Here is a 23,316-nt window from a genome sequence, read left to right as displayed (position 1 = left end):
AAGGGTTTCTTTTTTTTATTACTATTATCTACATAATAGAAGACATCAAACCTGAAATAACACATATGGAAACATGTAGTAACCAAAAAAGCGTTAAACAAATCAAAATATATTTTAGATTTGAGATCCTTCAAATAGCCACCCTTTGCCTTGATGACAGCTTTGCACACTCTTGGCATTCTCTCAACCAGCTTCACCTGGAATGCTTTCCCAACAGTCTTTGAGTTCCCACCAGCAAAGCACCCCCACACATTACACCTCCTCCATGGTTGCTAATGGCAGCCTGCAGTACCCCCGTACCCCTGGCAGCCTACAGTACACCTGTTGCCCTTCAACTTGAGTTACTCAATGAGAGAGGGCAGCACTGAGCTAGCCTGCAACGTCACTTCCTGGAGTAGCTCAAACTGCGCATGTGTTCTAGAGACGCCATCTTAACCAACTTAATTTGGCTATTGAGTCGTCACATACGACTGAATAGTGCCACGTGATCAATGGCTTTGTCCATTCATATACAGTCATTGGCTGCCACAAACATGTAAGAGGAAGACACTGGCACCTCCTCTTAGTCCAGAGATATAGAGCAGGTTCCCCAAATGGCAGCCCGCAGGATAATTATTTTAACAAAAAATAAAATACAAATTTTCGTTGTTGAACATAAGACTAAAACCACAGCTCAGTGATTTTCATTTTAGGAAATGTGTTCAAGTATTCCCAAGCATAAATAGAGAGGCATATGTGATCGTTTCCCAATGTAATAAAGGTTTGAAATTATTATGTTTTACGTCAAATACTATCTGTTTGGGCTTCTTAAGATCAATTTGCATTATACACATTTTTTGCCTCCCGGCAATCCGCTCAAGAACAAAAATAGTCTGAATGTAGTTGGACACCCCTGATAGAGGGTACAACAGCAGGGTTCCTACAGAGTCAAATTCAAGGACTTTCAAGTACTTTTTCAAGCACTAATATTTATTTTCAAGGACCATCAATTTCTCAGTTCCTATTATGCAATTGTTTCTAGTCGCCACCGATGGCAATATATCACCACAACCTCATGAAAAAAACGACTTACTATTCATCACTACCTTACAAGTTCTACTCAATAATATGTATTTTACTACATACAGGAGTGGTAAGTCAGTACTGATGTTGACTTATTTCCTTATATGAACTGTAACTCAGTAAAATCATAGACATTTTTGCATGTTGCGTTTATATTTTGGTTCGGAGGACATAATATTAAATTGACTTTATATTTTAATTAAATGTTATGTCCCACAGGTTGTCCCAACACATGACTTGAAAGTGAATTCTGACAGTATAAAAGGCCCTTAGTTGTCTCTATACCCATTTGAAGAGAAACAAGTTATTGTGTTTGAGAAGATTAAAAAGATTCTCTCATGGGACCCTATTTAAATGTTATGGGACTCCAAAAATGGGTCCCCAACCACAAGTTTGGGAACCACTGTACTACTAACCCCTCTCCCTGTTTGCTTCAATGCTTCCTCTGTATCTCCTTTGCAGCCTGACTCACCACTGTCTGTAAAGAAAAGGTATTTTGTTACGAGAACTTATAGTAGCCCATCTTTTGATTATAGCTATCTTAATTTCAGTCAATTGTTCCTGCTAAAGTCAGGCTCCATTCAACGTTAACTTTATCCTTGTAGCCAGCTAGTTATAGCTAGCTACCTGGCTAACAGCCAGAGCCCTTGAGTACCTAGCTAGCTAGACATCTGACTGAAATAGCAGCGACTCTTTTCCAGTTGTACACTCATTCTCCAAGAGTCAGGGGGCTTTTATTTGGGGGATGTATTGACACGGTAGGAGTCGAGGAATGTAAAAAATAAATCCCACTGTCAGCGGTATCTCTGCTACTTGCCACTTGCCACTCTAGGTCTGGGCTGAAGTAGTTTGTTTCACCTCTTGGGCCTATGTCCTGAGCGGAGTTTCCCGTTGGACAGAGTGGTGAATAAATGCGCTGCTAACAAGGTTAATCTGAGGAAGCAGGCGAACATAACGAGCATACATGAATCATTCATAATCCCACTCGTTCGCAGAGGTAGGCGTGATTAGAACTCAGATCTAGAAGCCTTCTGAGCGTTGATCAACGTTGGAAATGCAATAAGTGAGTAAACCATATTTCACAAATATAAAAAGGTGTGTAAAAGGTGTTTACTCTCCACGACATCCCTGGTTGGGTCTGGCAAAACCAATTCATAAACATCAATATCCTGCCAGGTTGAATTGAATCTACATTGCCCGGCATTTTAGCTATCGATGTGATGTTTGTCGCCACCTAATCAGTCAGTTCTGTACCTCCCTGGCTGAGTGGCAGTGTGGGTGGAATGAGCGAGCTCTCCTGACAACCAGAGCGCGAAACACGTAGGGAAATAAATCTCTGTAGTGTGCCTGGAAATGAATTTGCAAGACCAATACATTTCTAATATTTTTCATATTAACATACAGTGCAGTCGGAAAGTATTCAGACCTTCACTTTTTCACCATTTTGCTACGTTACAACCTTATTCTCAAATGGATTAAATTAATTTTCCCCCTCAATCTAAATACAATACCCCATAATAACGTGAAAACAGGTTTTGAAAAACAGAAATGCCTTATTTAAGTAAGTATTCAGACCCTTTGCTATGAGACTCGAAATTGAGTTCAGGTGCATCCTGTTTCCATAGATCATACTTCAGAATTTCTAAAACTTGATTGGAGTCCACCTGTGGTAAATTCAATTGGACATGATTTGGAAAGGCACACACCTGCCTATATAAGGTCCCACAGTTGACAGTGCATGTCAGAGCAAAAACGAAGCCATGAGGTCGAAGGAATTGTCCATAGAGCTCCGAGACAAGATTTTGTCAAAGCACAGATCTGGGAAAGGGTACCAAAACATTTCTGCAGCATTCAAGGGCCCCAAGAACACAGTGGCCTCCATCATTCTTAAATGGAAGAAGAAGTTTGGAACCACAAAGGCTCTTCCTAGAGCTGGCCGCCGGGCCAAACTGAACAACTGGACTGACCAAGAATCCGATGGTCACTGACAGAGCTCCAGAGTTCCTCTGTGGAGATGGAAGAACATTCGCAGCACTAATCAATCAGGCCTTTGTGGTAGAGTGGCCAAACGGAAGCCACTACTCAGTAAACAAGGCACATGACAGCCCGCTTGAAGTTTTCCAAAGACTCTCAGACCCTGAGAAACAAGTTTCTCTTGTCTGATGAAACCAAGATTGAACTCTTTGGCCTGAATGCCAAGCGTCACATCTGGAGGAAACCAGACACCGCTCCAATACCATCCCTATGGTAAAGCATAGTGGTGGCAGCATCATGCTGTGGTGGTGGCAGCATCATGCTGTGGTGGTGGCAGCATCATGCTGTGGTGGTGGAAGCATCATGCTGTGGTGGTGGAAGCATCATGCTGTGGGGATGTTTTTCAGCAGCAGGGACTAGGAGACTAGTCAGGATCGAGGCAAAGATGAACGGAGCAAAGTACAGAGAGATCCTTGATGAAAACCTGCTCCAGAGCGCATCTATCTCATCCAGAGTGTTGGGCAACTGACTGAAGGCCTACACAACACAAATGAAAAAATACACAAATGAATGAATTAAACATGGTAGAATGAATGGATGACTCCGTTTTGAGTTGTGCCGAGGTTACTGTACTGACCGTGTGTAGGTCTGGGGGTACAACACTCTCCCCAGGCTCCATGTTACAGATCTCCCTGGCCCTCTCTCAGCATGCCCTTACATTTCTCCAATAGACGGGCCTTACGCTGCTCCAGCATGGCACACGCTTGCTGCGAGGGGGAGAAGAGGAAACACACACACGGTTAGCACTCAGCAAATGATACATTAAATATTGTGTTGTGTAATAGTTTTTGTGTGTGCACGTATGACCTCTAGGACCCTGAGCTCAGCCAAGCCCTCCCTGCAGTCAGTCTCCAGCTTGGTCTTCTCTGCTGTCATGCCCAAGGTCTCTAGAGCCATGTAAACCTTCTCCATACTCAACCTAGCCCTTAGCTGGAGAAGGGAAAAGGAGAGAGTTGAATAAAAAGAAAGGGTTTTAGTATACACATCTCATGTAACATAGAATCTGTGTATATAGAGCCTTCAGTATTAACCCGTGACAGTACCTTCATGTGGGCCATGAACTCAGCCACAATGGCCACCTTCTGGGAGTTGACTGCAGAGATCTGGGCCTTAGTCTCTTCCTCAGCCTTTTGAAAGTCAATGCCCCCCTGCTCCATCTGCCAAAGACTACACACAGAAGATGAAATGGTATGTGAGAGAGAATGAACAAATACGAAGCTTATTGTCTAAAAGTTTACACTCTGTGTGTGTGTGTGTGTGTGTGTGTGTGTGTGTGTGTGTGCCACCCACCTGTCCTGCTTGGTGCTGATCTTGTGTTCCAGCTGTCTCTTTTTGCCCTTCAGCTCCGAGAGCGCCTTCTTCTGGGCCCGCAGCTCGTTGTCGCGGCGATCCTGTTTGGCAGCACATTCCTGCATGGCTATCATCTGTGCGTCGATGGCCTGCATGCTCTTCTCAGCTGCCTGGGCATGGCCAAAGGTCAAAGGTTACACTTTACTTTCAAGGTGTAATGCTATGCTAAGCATCTGGTTTTTACTACATTACTAAGTTATCTATGCCAACTAGCATCATTGTGTGTCTATGATATAAATGTATTACTATGGCAGGTGTCGAGTCAATCTTAAGAAAGTTCCTTTCCTATGTGAAATGACAAAAGTATACTGACTGCTAATGGACAGTTTATAGCATGTGTTATTTCAAATTCATATTGTTCCTGGCCTCACACTGATCTGCTCCTCCAGATGGCGTTTGTCCTTGGCGTCCACGGCCATGGTGAGGTACTGGGAGGGCCGCACAGCAGTTTACTGGTGCTGGTCTTGCCTGAGTAGAAGGACTTCTTCAGGGAGTGCTTCTCCTCAGCCTTGTAGAGCACCTTAAGATAAGGCTCCTCAATCACCTGACAAACATATATGGTCGAAGGATTATTGAGGTGAAATACTAGGGATGTGACAAACTAACCAATTTTTAAAATTTATTTTATAAAATCGGTTTTCCGTTAAACGATAACAAACAAAAAAATCATACAATTCCACGTCAATTACCAATGCAGAATAATTTCCCTATTATGCATGCATGACTGCTAGGGCTATATTGTCTACCAGACATAGGACGCAGCTACAGTAACGTGTCAATAGCAACAATTGATAACTTTTCAGACAAAAAAATACATTAAAAAATTCTGCATCAGAAGTGTCTGTAACTTTTCAGAATTCTGCTCCGGCATAGAATGTTCTGTATTGTTTGCCTGACAATAAACAGGGGATTGATGTGCTGCTGTGTTTTTTATGGTAGGGTAGCTAGATTTTTTCCCTTCTACTAAATGTCTTTGTATGTCACAGTATTTAAATGTCTGCGTGCAGGCAACAAACAGGCAGGTTGCGCGCAGGCTGTTTGAGATGATTAGATTGACAGTTCTGGTCGCCTGGTGATGAATGTTAGTCTCGCTTCAGAAGCGGCATTCCTTTACAGACAAGTAAAATGCCCGTTCATATGTCTAGAGGTTTCGTATCGGCATTTAAAAAGCAATAGTATAGCCTACCCTAACAGGCAAACATGCCAGTAGCCTAATGTAATTTCATATGAGATAAAAGCACCCCTACCCACTCAGTAATGAAGAGTAGGCTATCCCGTGCTCGTTAGACTGGCCTGAAGATACCTCTGTATCCCGGCAACATTGGTGTCATGAAAAGGCTAGGATATTCTACACGCAACAGACCAAAGAATGAACACACACACTTGCATCATTAGTGAAGAGAAAAAGCAGGCAGGCCAACACGAGGGAGAACCATGAGCATATATCTTGGTAATCTGCGTCTCACAATGTCTTGTCTCGCATGCTTTGCAGTAGCCTAAAGTTCACCTCTTCCTCTCTGCTTTTACTTACATTACACAACGTCCCCCAGGCCTTTATAGCCTATTGTCTAATAGGCTATAATGCGAAAAATAGTTTGTTAGGGATTTTCTTAACATTAGGGATCCCAATTTAACAGTCACACCCCTAGTTTTGAGCATTTTATATTCCAGTCTGTTCAGAAATCAAATAAGATATGAAAGTGACATTCGTCTTCCCTGTGGCTCAGTTGGTAGAGCATGGTGTTTGCAATGCCAGCATGGTATGTGCAACGCCAGGGTTGTGGGTTCGATTCCCACGGGGGGCCAGTACAAAAACAAAAAAAATGAATGAAATGTATGTATTCACTACTGTAAGTCGCTCTGGATAAGAGCGTCTGCTAAATGACTAAAATGTAAATGTTGAAATACCCCCCAAAACCTCTCCATCCTCCCAGCCACTCTGGGGTATGGAACGTACCGTCTTGATCATGGCTTTGGTTTGGTCCGTTCCCACGGGAACATCGTGCACCTTGTACTGGTTGCAGAGGTAGCTCATAACCTCTTCTGGAGCATCAAAGTGCTCCCGCAGGTACGCAAAGAACCCGAAACGTCTACAGACAGGTAAAAAAAAAAGAAGCATTTTACACATACAAATGGAAGGGTTAGGATTAGGGTTGAGGTTAGGTATAGGCTTGATACATTTACAATCCATATTGGGACAGTATGAGAGGACTACTCACTTCAGGGACTCAATGGGTCGGGAAGGGGGGCGTGTGGCACAGGACTCTTCAGGAGCAAAGACTGAATTCACCCTCAGGTTCTGGCTGTCACGTACCTGAGGCCAAGGACAAATCCATTAGAACTTTTCCCACTGTATATAGTTCCTTTAACTAGAGCCTATAACTAGGGCCTCGGCGTTACTCTGGACCCTGATTTCTCTTTTGAAGAACATATCAACACTGTTTCAAGGACAGCTTTTTTCCCATCTACATAACATTGCAAAAATCAGAAACTTTGTGTCCAAAAATGACGCAGAAAAATGTATCCATGCCTTTGTTACTTCTAGGTTGGACTACTGCAATGCTCTACTTCCGGCTACCCGGATAAAGCACTAAATAAACTTCAGTTAGTGCTAAATATAGCTGCTAGAATCCTGACTAGAACCAAATTTGATCATATTACTCCAGTGCTAGCCTCCCTACACTGGCTTCCTGTTAAGGCAAGGGCTGATTTCAAGGTTTTACTGCTAACCTTCAAAGCATTACATGGGCTTGCTCCTACCTATCTTTCCGATTTGGTCCTGCCGTACATACCTACACGTACGCTACGGTCACAAGATGCGGGCCTCATAATTGTCCCTAGAATTTCTAAGCAAACAGCTGGAGGCAGGGCTTTCTCCTATAGAGCTCCATTTTTATGGAATAGTCTGCCTACCCATGTGAGAGACGCAGACTCAGTCTCAACCTTTAAGTCTTTACTGAAGACACATCTCTTCAGTAGGTCCTGTGATTAAGTGTAGTCTGGTCCAGGGGTGTGAAGGTGAACGGAAAGGCTGGAGCAACGAACCGCCCTTGCTGTCTCTGCCTGGCCGGTTTCCCCTCTCTCCACTGGGATTCTCTGCCTCAACCCCTATTACAGGGGCTGAGTCACTGGCTTACTGGTGTTCTTCCATGCCGTCCCTGGGAGGGGTGCGTCACTTGAGTGGGTTGAGTCACTGACGTGGTCTTCTTGTCTGGGTTGGCGCCCCCCCTTGGGTTGTGCCATGGCGGAGATTTTTGTGGGCTATACTCGGCCTTGTCTCGGGATGGTAAGTTGGTGGTTGGAGATATCCCTCCAGTGGTGTGGGGGTTGTGCTTTGGCAAAGTGGGTGGGGTTATATCCTACCTGTTTGGCCCTGTCCGGGGGTTTCATTGGATGGGGCCACAGTGTCTCCTGACCCCTCCTGTCTCAGCCTCCAGTATTTATGCTGCAGTAGTTTATGTGTCGGGGGGCTAGGGTCAGTCTGTCACATCTGGAGTATTTCTCTTGTCTTTTCCGGTGTCCTGTGTGAATTTAAATATGCTTTCTAATTCTCTCTTTCTTTCTCTCTCTCTCTCTCTCGGAGGACCTGAGCCCTAGGACCATGCCTCAGGACTACCTGGCTTGATGACTCCTTGCTGTCCCCAGTCCACCTGGCCGTGCTGCTGCTCCAGTTCCAACTGTTCTACCTGCGGCTATGGAACCCTGACCTGTTCACCGGACGTGCTACCTGTCCCAGACCTGCTGTCCCAGACCTGCTGGAACCCTGACCTGTTCACCGGAAGTGCTACTTGTCCCAGACCTGCTGTTTTCAACTCTCTAGAGACAGCAGGAGCGGTAGAGATACTCTCAAAGATCGGCTATGAAAAAGCCAACTGACACTTACTCTTGTGTTACTGACTTGTTGCACCCTCGACAACTACTATGATTATTATTATTTGACCATGCTGGTCATTTATGAACATTTGAACATCTTGGCCATGTGTTGTTATAATCTCCACCCGGCACAGCCAGAAGAGGACTGGCCACCCCTCACAGCCTGGTTCCTCTCTAGGTTTCTTCCTAGGTTTTGGCCTTTCTAGGGAGTTTTTCCTAGCCACCGTGCTTCTACACCTGCATTGCTTGCCGTTTGGGGTTTTAGGCTGGGTTTCTGTACAGCACTTTGAGATATCAGCTGATGTAAGAAGGGCTTTATAAATACATTTGATTTGGGCAGGTGGGTCACATGGTCAGTAAACTTTGACTTAACCACATTTCCATGACCAACAATTGTATATGTATAAACATATGTATAAAAAAGTAAGCGTAATGTTGTATCGACTCTGGGAGGATGCTCTCTGATCCCATGTACCATCACCTGTCGTTGTGCAAGGCACTTAAGCCCACACAATGCAGAACACCTGTTAGGTAACTACATAAAACACGTGGTCAACCCTCAGTGAGCTACTGGGTGTCAAGGCTTTTGATCAAGCTCTGCTCAAACACAGAGCCAGTCTATCAAGGTCCGGTTGAGCAGCTCATTTCTAAAATGTGGTTGGTTAGAGGGGGACTGGAACAAAGCCTGCACACCCATTAGCTCTCCTGGAGGATGGTTGACCACCCTTGATGTAAAATATTACAACAGTACAACCAAATACTTTATGCCTTTTGAAATAATTAGCTCAATCAATATATCAAAGATCAGATGGCTATCTTAGGTTACAAATATTTTTATTCAGCTGAAGCAAGCCCACAAATTTTCTTCAGGAAATATACCTTTTCGATTTGAGTCATATTTATATATCTTAGCTACCTTAGTCGTGTTTACTTTGCAGGCTGAGTTGCAATGTCCCATACATTGGCTTCCCAAAACGAACTGGAAGTATCCACATAATCCAAAAGGCTACATCAAATATTTTTTCCTAAAATTACTATTCGCCATTCACAAATTACGTTTATTCACATGATTAGAGTCACAATTGAACCGAATCCCAACTAATATAATGGCAAAGTGAATTGTTCGTTTTGTCAAAAAGAATAGTTTCAATTAATCATACGAATTGTTCAAAAAAGTTTATCAACTTTATGTGGCCTTTTCCGTGATTGTCAGTGAAAAGTTTTGGGATATGATGAAAACCTTAATACACGCTAATAACAGCTAAACAGTTAACTAGAGGGTACTATACATACATACATACATACATACATACATACACACACACATATATATACACACATACAGTGAGGGAAAAAAGTATTTGATCCCCTGCGGATTTTGTACATTTGCCCACTGACAAAGAAATTATCAGTCTAATTTTAATGGTAGGTTTATTTGAACAGTGAGACAGAAGAACAACAAAAAAATCCTGAAAAACGCATGTCAAAAATGTTATAAATTGATTTGCATTTTAATGAGGTAAATAAGTATTTGACCCCCTCTCAAATCAGAAAGATTTCTGGCTCCCAGGTGTCTTTTATACAGGTAACGAGCTGAGATTAGGAGCACACTCTCCTGGTCACCCAGGTTAGCCACCTCTGCCCGCAGGTCGTCAATCATGTATCGGGTGTTGCTGATTCGCTTCTGCCGGTCCGCCTCCTCAGTCTGCTTCAGGCTGAAGGCCTGCTTGATGTCCTCAATCTAGAGGGATAAGGGAGGATCAAGCATTTGTACATGTATTTTTATATCATACTTTCTCATTGGTATCAAGAGAGTATAAAAATAAGGCAGAAACAGAAAGAAAACAGCACCAGACCTCTGTGCTCACTGTCCAGATGGTCCCGTTTCTGTTTACACTTCTGAGACGCCTCCCTGACGCTGGCCGTCTGGAACACAAGGATACGTCACCACCAGTCCCTGGGCTACACAACACACTGGTTCCCAAATGTCTTTGCAGTATCACCCACCAAGTAAACATAACCCATGCTTCTATCCAGGGCCCCGATTCAAAATGAATCGACCCTGGAACTAAGTGGAATAAATGGACATCCCCATCCAGCCCAATTACACAACATCACGTTGTAGTGTCTGGAGTAAGCGGTTTACGTTGGTGTGCATAATAAATACGACCCAGGTGTGTCAGATGATCTTGCTATTGAAACTCACCACCCAGGGTTTCTTCTTATCCAGCATCTTAATCATGTCCAGGTGTCTCTTCTCATAGTAGCGCTCCACGTCATGCTTGTTCCGTTCGTTCCTCTGCTTGAACTTCTCCAGGGCGTTGGCCTTCTCCTTGCACACATTCTACCAAAAAACAATACCAGCATACCTTTGAACTTTCTCTCCCCTGAGCAGTCAACACTGCAGCAAAAACCTATTTATAAAAGAAGAAGCAATGAGTCCCCATTCATCCATAGAGCTAGAGTTAAAACTGTGCTCACCTCCAGTTCACTCTCTTTGGTGCGGAAGGTCTTGAGCTTGCAGTGGAACTCGTACATCTCTGGAGGCCCCACTGACTTCTCTGTGGCTGCTAGCAGCTCAATCTTGGTCATCTTGGCAAACTCACCCACCTTCTCCTGCAAAGTCACAGGGCAGGAGGCAAAGGGTGGTCAGATAATTGGAAGGAGTAGGACGTTAGCATTCAAGTAAAAAAAAAAAAAAAAGTGTTACCTCCAAGTTTACACTCACCTGTGGCAGGAACTGGCAGAGGTTGCTTACTTGGATCTATAGAGCCTGCAGCTCCTCCTCCACAGCCTTCTGGCTGGAGTGTTTCCCATTCAGCATCCACACTGACTGGTTATTCTCCACGTGGATCTCTCTGTTGATCACCAGGTTCCCCCCAGCCTTGTACCTGAAAACACAGGTGGGGTTCCATCCATGTTATTATACCCACTATTGGAGACATATGGGAATCAGTATGATGGCATTTGATTTAATCAATAACCGACTTACAATTTAATCTCAACCGATCCTTTGTTGCACCCATGCTTCACGTACAGCCCAACCAATCAGAATAATACAAGTTGTCAATTAAATTCTGTACAATCAAATACAAAACCCCAAAACAAACACAAATGAAGTACAATATAGAGTGCCATACATGCAACAATCCAAAATAATGATAAAGTTTGAAGCTCTTGAAATTAAAGGTTAAATAAAAATTGACAACATATCCCAGTTGTAGCTAGCTAACGTCAGTAATGTTACACTTGTTAATAAATAGCCAACTACCTTGTCCCTTCTGCCCAGGATGATAGTCTTTCCTGCCAGACCCAGACAATACTGGACTTCCCAGTTCCATTGGCTCCCACAATCATGTTCAGGTTTGGTCCAGGGTGAACTATGGAGTTGTCGTAGGTTCTGTGTGAAGGAATGAATTGTGTCAGCTTAACTTAAGCACAGCAACTTTATCGAATAGTTAGGTTGTTATATTGTAGCCGAGGCTACCTAACGCTATGTCGGACACAAGCACATTCAGCAACTTTGAAGCTTGCTAGCACATTTAGTTAGCTTCAAGACTTGGTCATATATAGAATTACCATACTCTTTGACTCGGTTGTTCATGCCAAGTAGGTGTCTCTCTGCAAAACAGCAACATCTCTCACAGCTAGCTAAGTTACCTAACTAGGTAGATCAGCTTACTTCAAACATTTCACAAGGCTAACGTATGCTAGCACACGAGAGACGTAGCTAACGTTAGGTAAAACGGCATTGTGGTTGGTTAGCTAGCTTGTTTGTTTGTTTGTTTCGGAGCATTTCAAAGGGGAGTTGACTCACAGGAAGTTTTGCATTATGAGGCAAAGTATGGATCCTTCACTAAAACCAGCCATTTTACCATCTCCAACGGGACGTGGGTCAGTACCAGAAGACGAGCTAACTTCATTATTTGATGTTTGTGTGTTCGTTACGTTACTTACTCGTTCTCTTGCCCATAGAAGCCATGTTCTTAACTTATAAGATGCCCTAGCAGTCGGTCACTGCGATTCGAGCGCCTAGTGTGGAAGGTTTTCGATTGATGATTGGACAAGATGGATCACGTGTAGTTCATCAACAACACATGCAACACGTTCTTCTTCTGTGGGTTTTATGGCGGACTACAACCCCAAAAGGTGTATTGCCGCGACCTACTGGACATGTTGAAACCAAAACAAGGTAAAAAGAAAATCCATACGTGATAGGGAAACTAACTTACTTCACCCAAATAAAAATAGTACATTTACAAAACAAAACTCCCTTCTTTCAATACTCCATATCTCCCTTCTCAGGCTCTAGGACCTAAGAGGGTGGTACAGCTTGTGATAATATTCCATGTTACTCCTTCACCGAGAAGTCTTTCAGCCCCAGGAACCGCTCCTCCTCTTCCACAATGATTTCTTCCTGGATTTGCTTTCCACCTTGGCAATGCCATTTATCACCAGCGCTATAAAGGCCACAAAGTCCACCTTCTTAACCTTTAAAATGTCAGGATCCTGCTGGTGAAAGGCAACCCCTGCAGCCTGCAGTGAAGGCCAATCCACAACCATGGACTCTTCGTGTGCACCATTCCAACCCTCAACCCCTTTAACAGCTGCTGCATATGATATGCTCCGGATAGCCCCGACGTTGGGAACCTCATTCTCTTTCACCCTTGTGGGGCATTCGAAAGACGTAGCTTCATGGTTCCCACCACAATTGCAATGTCACATTTATCACTTTTATACCACATAATATGATATTTTCCACAACTTGGACATCTTGTCTTCTCCCTTCTGCAAACACTTGAAACATGACCAAAAGCTTTACAATGATCACACTGTATTGGTCTGTATTCTCTAACTCTGTAGTTAATATACCCTAAATGTACTTGAGTAGGGAGAGACTCCATATCAAAAAACAAAAAGAACAGACTTCACTTTTTCTTCATTCACCACACTATTAATCCGATGTGCATCAATCACTCCAGGAATAATTTATTTGTATTTTTTATTTAACCCTTATTTTACCAGGTAAGTTGACTGAGAACACTGTCATTTACAGCAACAACCTGGGGAATAGTTAAATGGGAGAGGAGGGATGAATGAGCCAATTGTAAGCTGGGGATGATTAGGTGACCATGATGGTATCAGGGCCAGATTTGGAATTTAGCCAGGACACCAGGGTTAACACCCCTACTCTTACAATAAGTGCCATGGGATCTTTAGTGACCACAGAGAGTCAGGACACCCATTTAAAATCCCATCCAAAAGGCAGCACCCTACACAGGGCAATGTCTCCAATCACTGCCCTGGGGGCATTGGGATATATTTTTAGACCAGATGAAAGGGTGCCTCCTACTGGCCCTCCAACACCACTTCCAGCAGCATCTGGTCTCCCATCCAGGGACTGACCAGGACCAACCCTGTTCAGCATCAGAAGCAAGCCAGCAGTGGGATGCAGGGTGCTTCATCTTTTCAACATCTACTACCCACAAGATATAACCCCCTTGAGGGGTGTCCCGTTCCTAAGAGACACACACAATACTTCAAACTTATTAAATCAGGCGAGACGCAATACACGTTTCTTCTGGAAGCGCAAAAAATCAAAACCAGCCCGTCTCTCGTGATCCTCACAGCCTTCACTCTACCCAGCACCCTCTCCACCAGTTTGGATATCTCAAATGGATTCCTCAAGATTAGTAGTTTGATCAGCTGCTCCTCATTTACAAACCGTGCTCCTACAAGATACTTAGTGACATTCTCATCATTGTACTCTACTGTGATCCGTTTTCCTTTCTTTTGGACAATATTCAAATTCTCCTTGATTCTACAGCCAATAGTTTAAGAATCCACTTGAGCCATCTTTTCTCTACTGCTCCTGTTACCACATGCAACTCATGTCCACTAAGTGGGGCAGTAACAGTTTGTTACAGTAATTAATTATGTCGGCCTTCCACATTAGCAGTGGAAGGTGGCCGAGTTACAGCGGTGTTTGTCAGACAATGAGACATCCCGAAACTCGGTATTCTCACAAAAAAGTCTGTTGCGTCTGAAAGGTTCTTGATAGCACAAAGGCATGCTTTGTGATTTCTGATAAAATCAAGACAAGGACACATTTGAAGCATGTTGAAAAAGCTTCCCTCTTTCTTTTTTATTTACCATTAATCCAATTCATATTCATCTGAAGACAAAGTATCCTCTATTGCTGTGTGAATGTTGACTGACTATTACCAGTTTCTATACAAAGAGCAAGTATAGTCAGGTGTGACGTAGTTAAAACGTTTACAGTGATATAGCAATTTGATTGGTTGTAAATGCAGGATCTCTTTTACTCATCCTGGCAAAGTTGTTGTATTTTGTGTTTGATATGATTATGTCTTTATATTATGTCTTTATATATTGCATATTGACCTAATTTCAACAGTAGAGGATGCCTGGTTATTCTTTAAAAGTGCTTTGTCACCATCTTAAATAAGCATGCCCCATTCAAATAATTTAGAACCAGGAACAGATATAGCCCTTGGTTCACTCCAGATCTGACTGCCCTTGACCAGCACAAAAACATCCTGTGGTGTACTGCATTAGCATCGAATAGCCCCCGCGATATGCAACTTTTCAGGGAAGTTAGGAACCAATATACACAGGCAGTTAGGAAAGCAAAGGCTAGCTTTTTCAAACAGAAATTTGCATCCTGAAGCTGAAATTCCAAAAAGTTCTGGGACACTAAAGTCCATGGAGAATAAGAGCACCTCCTCCCAGCTGCCCACTACACTGAGGCTTGGAAACACTGTCACCACCGATAAATCCATGATAATTGAGAATTTCAATAAGCATTTTTCTACGGCTGGCCATGCTTTCCACCTGGCTATCCCTATCCCGGTCAACAGCCCTAAACCCCCCACAGTAACTTGCCCAAACTTCCCCCCTTTCTCTTTCACCCAAATCCAGATAGCTGATGTTCTGAAAGAGCTGCAAAATCTGGACCCCTACAAATCAGCCAGGCTAGACAATCTGGACCCTCTCTTTCTAAAATTATCCGCAGAAATTATTGCAACCCTACTAGTCTGTTCAACCTCTCTTTCGTATCATCTGAGATCCCCAAAGATTGGAAAGCTGCCGCGGTCATCCCCTTCTTCCAAGGGGGAGACACTCTAGACCCAAACTGCTACAGACCTATATCTATCATACCCTGCCTTTCTAAGGTCTTCGAAAGCCAAGTTAACAAACAGACCATTTCAAATCCCACAGTACCTTCGCTATGCAATCTGGTTTCCGAGCTGGTCATGGGTGCACCTCAGCCACGCTTAAGGTCCTAAACAATATCATAACCGCCATCGATAAGAGACAATACTGTGCAGCTTTATTCATCGACCTGGCCAAGGCTTTCGACTCTGTCAATCACCGCATTCTTATCGGCAGAATCAACAGCCTTGGTTTCTCAAATGACTGCCTCGCCTGGTTCACCAACTACTTCTCAGATAGAGTTCAGTGTGTCAAATCGGAGGGCCTGTTGTTCAAACCTCTGGCAGTCTCTATGGGAGTGCCACAGGGTTCAATTCTTGGGCCGACTCTTTCTGTATACATCAATGATGTCACTCTTGCTGCTGGTGATTCTCTGGTCCACCTCTATGCAGACGACACCATTTTGTATACTGGCCCTTCAATGGACACTGTGTTAACTAACCTCCAGACGAGCTTCAATGCCATACAACTCTCCTTCCGTGGCCTCCAACTGCTCTTAAATGCAAGCAAAACTAAATGCATGCTCTTCAACCGATCGCTGCCCACACCTGCCCGCCCGTCCAACTACTCTGGACGGTTCTGACATAGAATGTGGACAACTACAAATACCTAGGTGTCTGGTTAGACTGTAAACTCTCCTTCCAGACTCACATTAAGCATCTCCAATCCAAAATTCAATCTAGAATCGGCTTCCTATTTCGCAACAAAGCATCCTTCACTCATGCTGCCAAACATACCCTCGTAAAACTGACTATCCTCGACTTCGGCAATGTCCTTTACAAAATAGCCTCCAACACTCTACTCAGCAAATTAGATACAGTCCATCCGTTTTGTCACCAAAGCCCCATATACTACCCACCACTGCGACCTGTATGCTCTCGTTGGCTGGCCCTCGCTTCATATTCGTTGCCAAACCCACTGGCTCCAAGTCATATATAAGTCTTTGCTAGGTAAAGCCCCACCTTATCTCAGCTCACTGGTCACCATAGCAGCACCCACCGGTAGCACGCGCTCCAGCAGGTATATCTCACTGGTCACCCCCAAAGCCAATTCCTACTTTGGCCGCTTTTCCTTCCAGTTCTCTGCTGCCAATGACTGGAACGAACTGCAAAAATCACTGAAGCTCACTAACTTTAAGCACCAGCTGTCAGAGCAGCTCACAGATCACTGCACCTGTACATAGGCCATCTGTAAATAGCCCATCCAACTACCTCTTCCCCCATACTGTTATTTATTTTATTTATTTTGCTCTTTTGCACCCCAGTATCTCAACTTGCACACTCATCTTCTGCACATCTATCACTCCAGTGTTTAATTGCTATATTGTAATTATTTCGGCACTATGGCCTATTTATTGCCTTACCTCCCTTATCCTACCTCATTTGCACACACTGTATATATACTTTTTTCTATTGTATTATTGACTGCATGTTTGTTTATTCCATGTGTAACTCTGTTTGTCGCAGTGCTTTGCTTTATCTTGGCCAGGTCGCAGTTTGTAAATAAGAACTTGTTCTCAACTAGCCTACCTGGTTAAATAAAGGTGAAATAAAAATAAAACTTGTGCAAAACGAGTCGGTGCCATCAGTACAACAGAAAATGTTTGTCCGCGTGTGCAATTTTCAACTCAGTTTTGATGCATGCATCATATTCAGCACTATTCCCCTCTGCTGCTCCTTCACTCAATGTCATTTGCGTTTCCAGGGGAATGGGTCATTTTGTCTTCAATATCTGTGGACAAAAACGAAAACCAACTGGAGTAATGAGTTCCATGAAAGACACAATCTCGTCCCCAGCCGGATCTCGAACTGAGCCTGGGGACAAGGTTATGCAAGACTACATGAAAGAAAAACAATAATTTTTGGAGAGGTTGTATGACCCTTATAGGGCAACAGATACAATACCTGGATACGGTCCACTTTCAAACACAATGTTGTCAATGGCTATATCACTTCTTACTGAGGAACCCTTGATGGCCTCAAATACAATCTAGAACAATAGGAGAAAAAGAACAAGTGATGACTCAGTAAAAAAGTATTTGGCCAGAGCACATGTTGTGAATAAGACTGGGTGCAGTAGTAGTGAGTGTAATTCTTCAAACCCTTGCCTGAATATCTTTTTGTAATTTGGAGGTGATGTTATTAAAGAAAAGATGGTGAATAAATGAATATATACTGAACAAAAATATAAATGTAACATGCAATAATTTCAAAGATTTTACAGAGTTACAGTTTATATAATGAAATCAGTCAGTTGAAATAAATAAATGATGCCCTAATCTATGGATTTCACATGACCAGGCATGGATGGGCCTGGGAGGGCATAGGCCCACCCACTCCTGGCTGTCCCCAGTCCACAGTATTCTGCCTGTGGCTAGGGAACCCTGACCTGGTCACTGGACGTGCTACTTTGTCCCGGACCTGCTGTTCTCTCTCTATTCTCTTTCTCTCTCTCTCTCTCTCTACCGCACCTGCTGTCTCAACCACTGAATGCTTGGTTATGAAAAGCCAACTGACATTTACTCCTGAGGTACTGACCTGTTGCACCATCTACAACCACTGTGATTATTATTTGACCCTGCTGGTCATCTATGAACGTTTGGACATCTTGAAGAGCAATCTGGCCTTAAATGTCCATGTACTCTTATAATCTCCACCCGACACAGCCAGAAGAGGACAGGCCACCCGTCAGAGCCTGGTTCCTCTCTTGGTTTCTTTCTAGGTTCCTGCGTTCCTAGGGAGTTTTTCCTAGCCACCGTGCTTCTACATCTGTACTGCTTGCTGTTTGTGGTTTTCGGCTGGGTTTCTGTAAAGCACTTTGTGACATCTGCTGATGTAAAAAGCAATTTATAAATACATTTGACTTGGGAGCCATCAGCTGTCCGGGTGGATGGTCTCAGACAATCCCACAGGCGAAGAAGTCAGATTCTGCGGTTGTGAGGCTGGTTGGACGTACTGCCAAACTCTCTAAAACGACTAAGGAGGTGGCTTATGGTAGAGCAATTAACATTAAATTATCTGGCAACAGCTCTGGTGGACATCCCTGCAGTCAGCTTGCCAATTGCACGCTCCCTGAAAACTTGACATCTGTGACATGGTGTTGTGTGACAAAACTGCACATTTTAGAGTGGCCTATTATTGTCCCCAGCACAAGGTGAACCTGTGTAATGATCATGCTGTTTAATCAGCTTCTTGATATGCCACACCTGTCAGGTGGATTGATTATCTTGGCAAAGGAGAAATGCTCCCTAATAGGGATGTAAACTAATGTTGCAATTTAATAACACGTTTCATGCAATTCCACTCATTTTGCCATGGGATAGAGAGAAGAAATGTGTCGTTTAACAGCAAATTTCATGCAGTTCTACCTATTTTGCCATGGCTTGGAGAGAAATGTTTGCAGTTTTAAAGCAAGTTTCCAGCAATGCTGCACATTATGTAATGACTTATGCCATGTCTATATGATATGAGTGAGTGAGAATGAATAACAAAATCAAATGGGGGGCACGTGCACTGTGTGCCGGTCAGTATTCGGCCATGATTACTACAAGTTTAGATAGCTGGTTAGACTAACTGCCAATCTAAAAATTGTTAGCTGACATGGCTAATTGGGTGACTGGTGATGCACAAGCAAACTTCAGAATTGCACCTGGTGTATTCTACTATTATTACTCTCACTTGTAAGTTGAGACCCCGATTGAGCAGCCGGGGGCCCTAAGCAACCGCTTATGTCGCTAATACCTATAGATTTCACTATGGGGCGTTGAGAAAATGTTGCAGTTTTAAAGTACGCTCTGAGAACTGAAATTATAGGTTATTTGGAGATTTTTTTATAACTTCCTTTAAACTTACACTGAATGTTTCAAGAAGACAAACAATGCCATCTTATTTTGAGTTAACTTTCTTAAACTCCAAGCACTGATAGGACACATGGAAATTAATTTCCTTAGGCATTAATCATGCAAACACATAATTTGTGCAATTCTAACCTATAATCTTCTGTTCTCTATCCATGGAATTAGTCCACCGCACCACCAGGATGGAGCTAGCATGCCAAGTTTTTTTATGCATGCAAAGCTGTTCATTTTTGTCTATTTAAAGAGACCCCATTAAAAAGGAAACAAGCAGATCAGGTGCGACCAATTAGTGGCCAACACATCTGAACGCACTTAACAAGACACAGGATAAAGAGTTTTGTTGATGCTGAGAACGGAATGTATGTGTTTAAATAACATTCTTAGAATGTTACTAAAGTTTTCTTGTGGTTTTTATGGAAAGTTTTCTTAACTTTCTCTGAACAATTTGAGAACATGACTTTAAATAGAACCAAGAGGAAACATATAGGTAACGTTCTGCTTAAGTACTGAAATTCCCACAGAAGAATGTTGTTTCTAAATGTTCTTCGAACAATTTGTTTGAAGAAACAAATTGTTTCTTAACGGTCTCTGAACTATTTGAGAACATTCCCAATGTCAAACCAGTTGAAGAACGTTCTTAGAACGGAAAAGTTCCGTTAAAGTAATAAAATACCAATTAATAAAAATGTTTTTGTCAAGTTCCTTAAATGTGCTGAGAATGTTCCAAAGCAACTATTCTGCACCGTTCCCAGAAAGTTTTGGGAAGGTTGTATGCAAAATAACAAAAGGACAACCAAGCTCTAAGAAACATATGGTTCTCAGAACGTTATGTGCTAGCTGGGAGGTGTGTGTGCATGATATCATACACTTTCAAAGTCTTACAAATCCCATGGCTATATGATATGTGTGCGATTCACTGACCTAAGCAGTATCCAGAGCTGATACGCATCTCAAAGATGGCCACAATGCTGCCTGTGCGCTCACCGGGTCTGCCGTCAATGACAATCTGATGAGTAGCAGATGTTCAGTAATGGCCCTCAATCAGTAATGAAGGAGAAGGGGAAATGGAGGTATAGTATGTCTGTGCTCCATTATCACTGCCGAAAAAAAACAGCATAGACCAGCACACATTTCAAGCTGGTCTATTCTGGTCCATGCTGGTTTATGCTGGTCCATGCTGGTCTATGCTGGTCAGATGCTGGTCAAGTTGTCCTGACCAACATCATCTAACAGGTTCTGCTGGCCGACCAGCATGGTCTAGCTCAGTGGTCACCAACTGGTCGATCACGATCGAATGGTCGATCTACAAGGCATTCCTAATTGATCACCAAACATTTGTTTGTTTTACGCTGTTGGTGGTAGTTGCACTTGATTCAGCAGCCCTAGCCCCCGGGATGGCAAAGTGTTCCCATTTTGAACCATTTCATGTGTCTGAAGGTAGAACTCCTACTCAGCAGGCCCAGAGAACAAATCAAGTGCACCTATAGACCTACAGGTAGTTTATGAGATAGCTTAGATCAACATGTCTGCACAGTTTCCTCAAGCTATAGACTGTAAAAGGATGCCTCGAACGCACAGGAAAGTTGATAGTGAGATTTCAAAACGTTTAAAACCATGACTACAGAGAGACTCAACGAATACAGAAAAGAGCTGCTGTTTTTATGACTAAGTCCATGTTTAAGTTGTTATTCAGGACTATTATAAGCCATAAAATGCATGTTCTCCCTACTTCCACTCACACTACAACCAGCACTGCAGCTACAATGAATGAGTAGCCTATTGCAAAGTGTTCCAATAAGCTTGCGTTGTTATTATTAGTGACTTGCATCTTTTTTAATTGCGAGGGATATTTTACTTTCTCTGGTCATAGGAGTAACATCATGAATTAGTGCATGAAGCAGAAATAATGCAGTGCAACTTGAACTTCGCCATCAGCTGGAAGACTGTGTCCTTTTTTCTCATCAGAGGGAGAGAGGAGGGACGTGCGTCGGGTGAGAGCCAGCCTCACCGCTGCTCCCTCCCCTCAGACTGACCATAGGGGCAGGCTATCAGTCCAGTAAAAAAAATATGCTTATGCTCACTCAGCTGTGCCTCACAAGTAATCTAACAAATTATCTATTACCAGTGTGATCATTTACTGTACCTACATTTTTTTAAATATAATTTCTAAATGGTCTGAGAAGAACAACATTGGCAGGGCAATTCAAGCATAGCCAATATGCAGTGATAATGTACTGGGCCTATATATAGCCTACTGCACAAACCTAATTGCTACAGAACTGTTTTCAAATGGTTAAATGTTGCATAGGCTTACGTTTTAAGTCATGTTTAAAAAAATCAGAATGCTAGTTCTCAGGCATTTTGACTCAAAGTGATCTTGACTCAGAAAAAGTTGGTGACCAATGGTCTAGCTGCTTATGCTGACAGACCAGCATGGTCTAGCTGGCTATGCTGACAGACCAGCATGGTCTAGCTGGTTATGCTGACAGACCAGCATGGTCTAGCTGGTTATGCTGACAGACCAGCTTGGTCTAGCTGGTTATGCTGACAGACCAGCATGGTCTAGCTGGTTATGCTGACAGACCAGCATGGTCTAGCTGGTTATGCTAACAGACCAGCATGGTCTAGCTGGTTATGCTAACAGACCAGCATGGTCTAGCTGGTTATGCTAACAGACCAGCATGGTCTAGCTGGTTATGCTGACAGACCAGCATGGTCTAGCTGGTTATGCTGACAGACCAGCATGGTCTAGCTGGTTATGCTGACAGACCAGCATGGTCTAGCTGGTTATGCTGACAGACCAGCATGGTCTAGCTGGTTATGCTAACAGACCAGCATGGTCTAGCTGGTTATGCTAACAGACCAGCATGGTCTAGCTGGTTATGCTGACAGACCAGCATGGTCTAGCTGGTTATGCTGACAGACCAGCATGGTCTAGCTGGTTATGCTAACAGACCAGCATGGTCTAGCTGGTTATGCTAACAGACCAGCATGGTCTAGCTGGTTATGCTAACAGACCAGCATGGTCTAGCTGGTTATGCTAACAGACCAGCATGGTCTAGCTGGTTATGCTGACATACAAGCATCCATTCACATTAGTGATGTTTAAATCTGATTGGAATCCAGCCAAAGTGGATTCTCACAATCTGCATTCAGAATGACTGCCAGGGTTAGAAAGAGACTACCTTAACGTTCTAAACTGGAACAACTATTTCAGTAACGGGTGCAATAAGTCCAACTAACAGATTGGATTAGTTTAGAAAAATGTATGTTATTTATCTTTGTGTAGTGTAAGATAAATGAATTGATTAATTAATCAATCAACACTGGCATACCACACACCCCCACGTGGTCTTTTCTCTCAGCCTCATGGCAAAATGTGTAGAATAGCATGAGATTAGCTATAAAAAGGCATATGTTTCTTTCTGCCCCATGGCAATGTGTAAAATAGTATGAAATTAGCTATACCTTGCTCAGACCTTGCGGGGCCCCCGCGAAACTGCGTTGTGTCACTGTCAATCAATGTACATGCAAAAAAAATAGATTCAGTGAGCTCCAAAAGAATTGAGACAGTGACACATCTTTGGTTGTTTTGGCTCTGTACTCCAGAACTTTGTATTTGAAATGATAGAATGATTATGAAGTTAATGTGCAGACTGACATATTTCATTTGAGGGTATTGTCATCCATATCAGGTGAACTGTTTAGAAATTACAGCACTTTTTATACATTTTTCTCCTCATTTTAGGAAACCAAAAGTATTGGGACAAATTCAATTATATGTGTACTAAAGTAGTAAAAGTTTAATAGTTGGTCCCATATTCCTAGCATGCAATTCCTAGTATGCAACTGTTGGATGCATTTGCTGTTTGCTTTGGTTGTGTTTAAGATTATTTTGTGCCCAA

The 23,316-nt window shown here is 43.0% G+C and overlaps 1 pseudogene; it reads right to left on the bottom strand.

The window, feature by feature from the left end:
* Window positions 1-23,316, bottom strand: part of LOC115202601 (structural maintenance of chromosomes protein 5-like) — a 30,285-nt pseudogene that overhangs the window by 1,966 nt on the left and 5,003 nt on the right.

The sequence above is a fragment of the Salmo trutta genome, chromosome 12 (genome assembly GCF_901001165.1).
Source record: "Salmo trutta chromosome 12, fSalTru1.1, whole genome shotgun sequence".
NCBI lineage: Eukaryota > Metazoa > Chordata > Actinopteri > Salmoniformes > Salmonidae > Salmo > Salmo trutta.
Note: the sequence above shows the minus strand (reverse complement) of the source record. Positions and strands in the feature narration are given on the sequence as shown.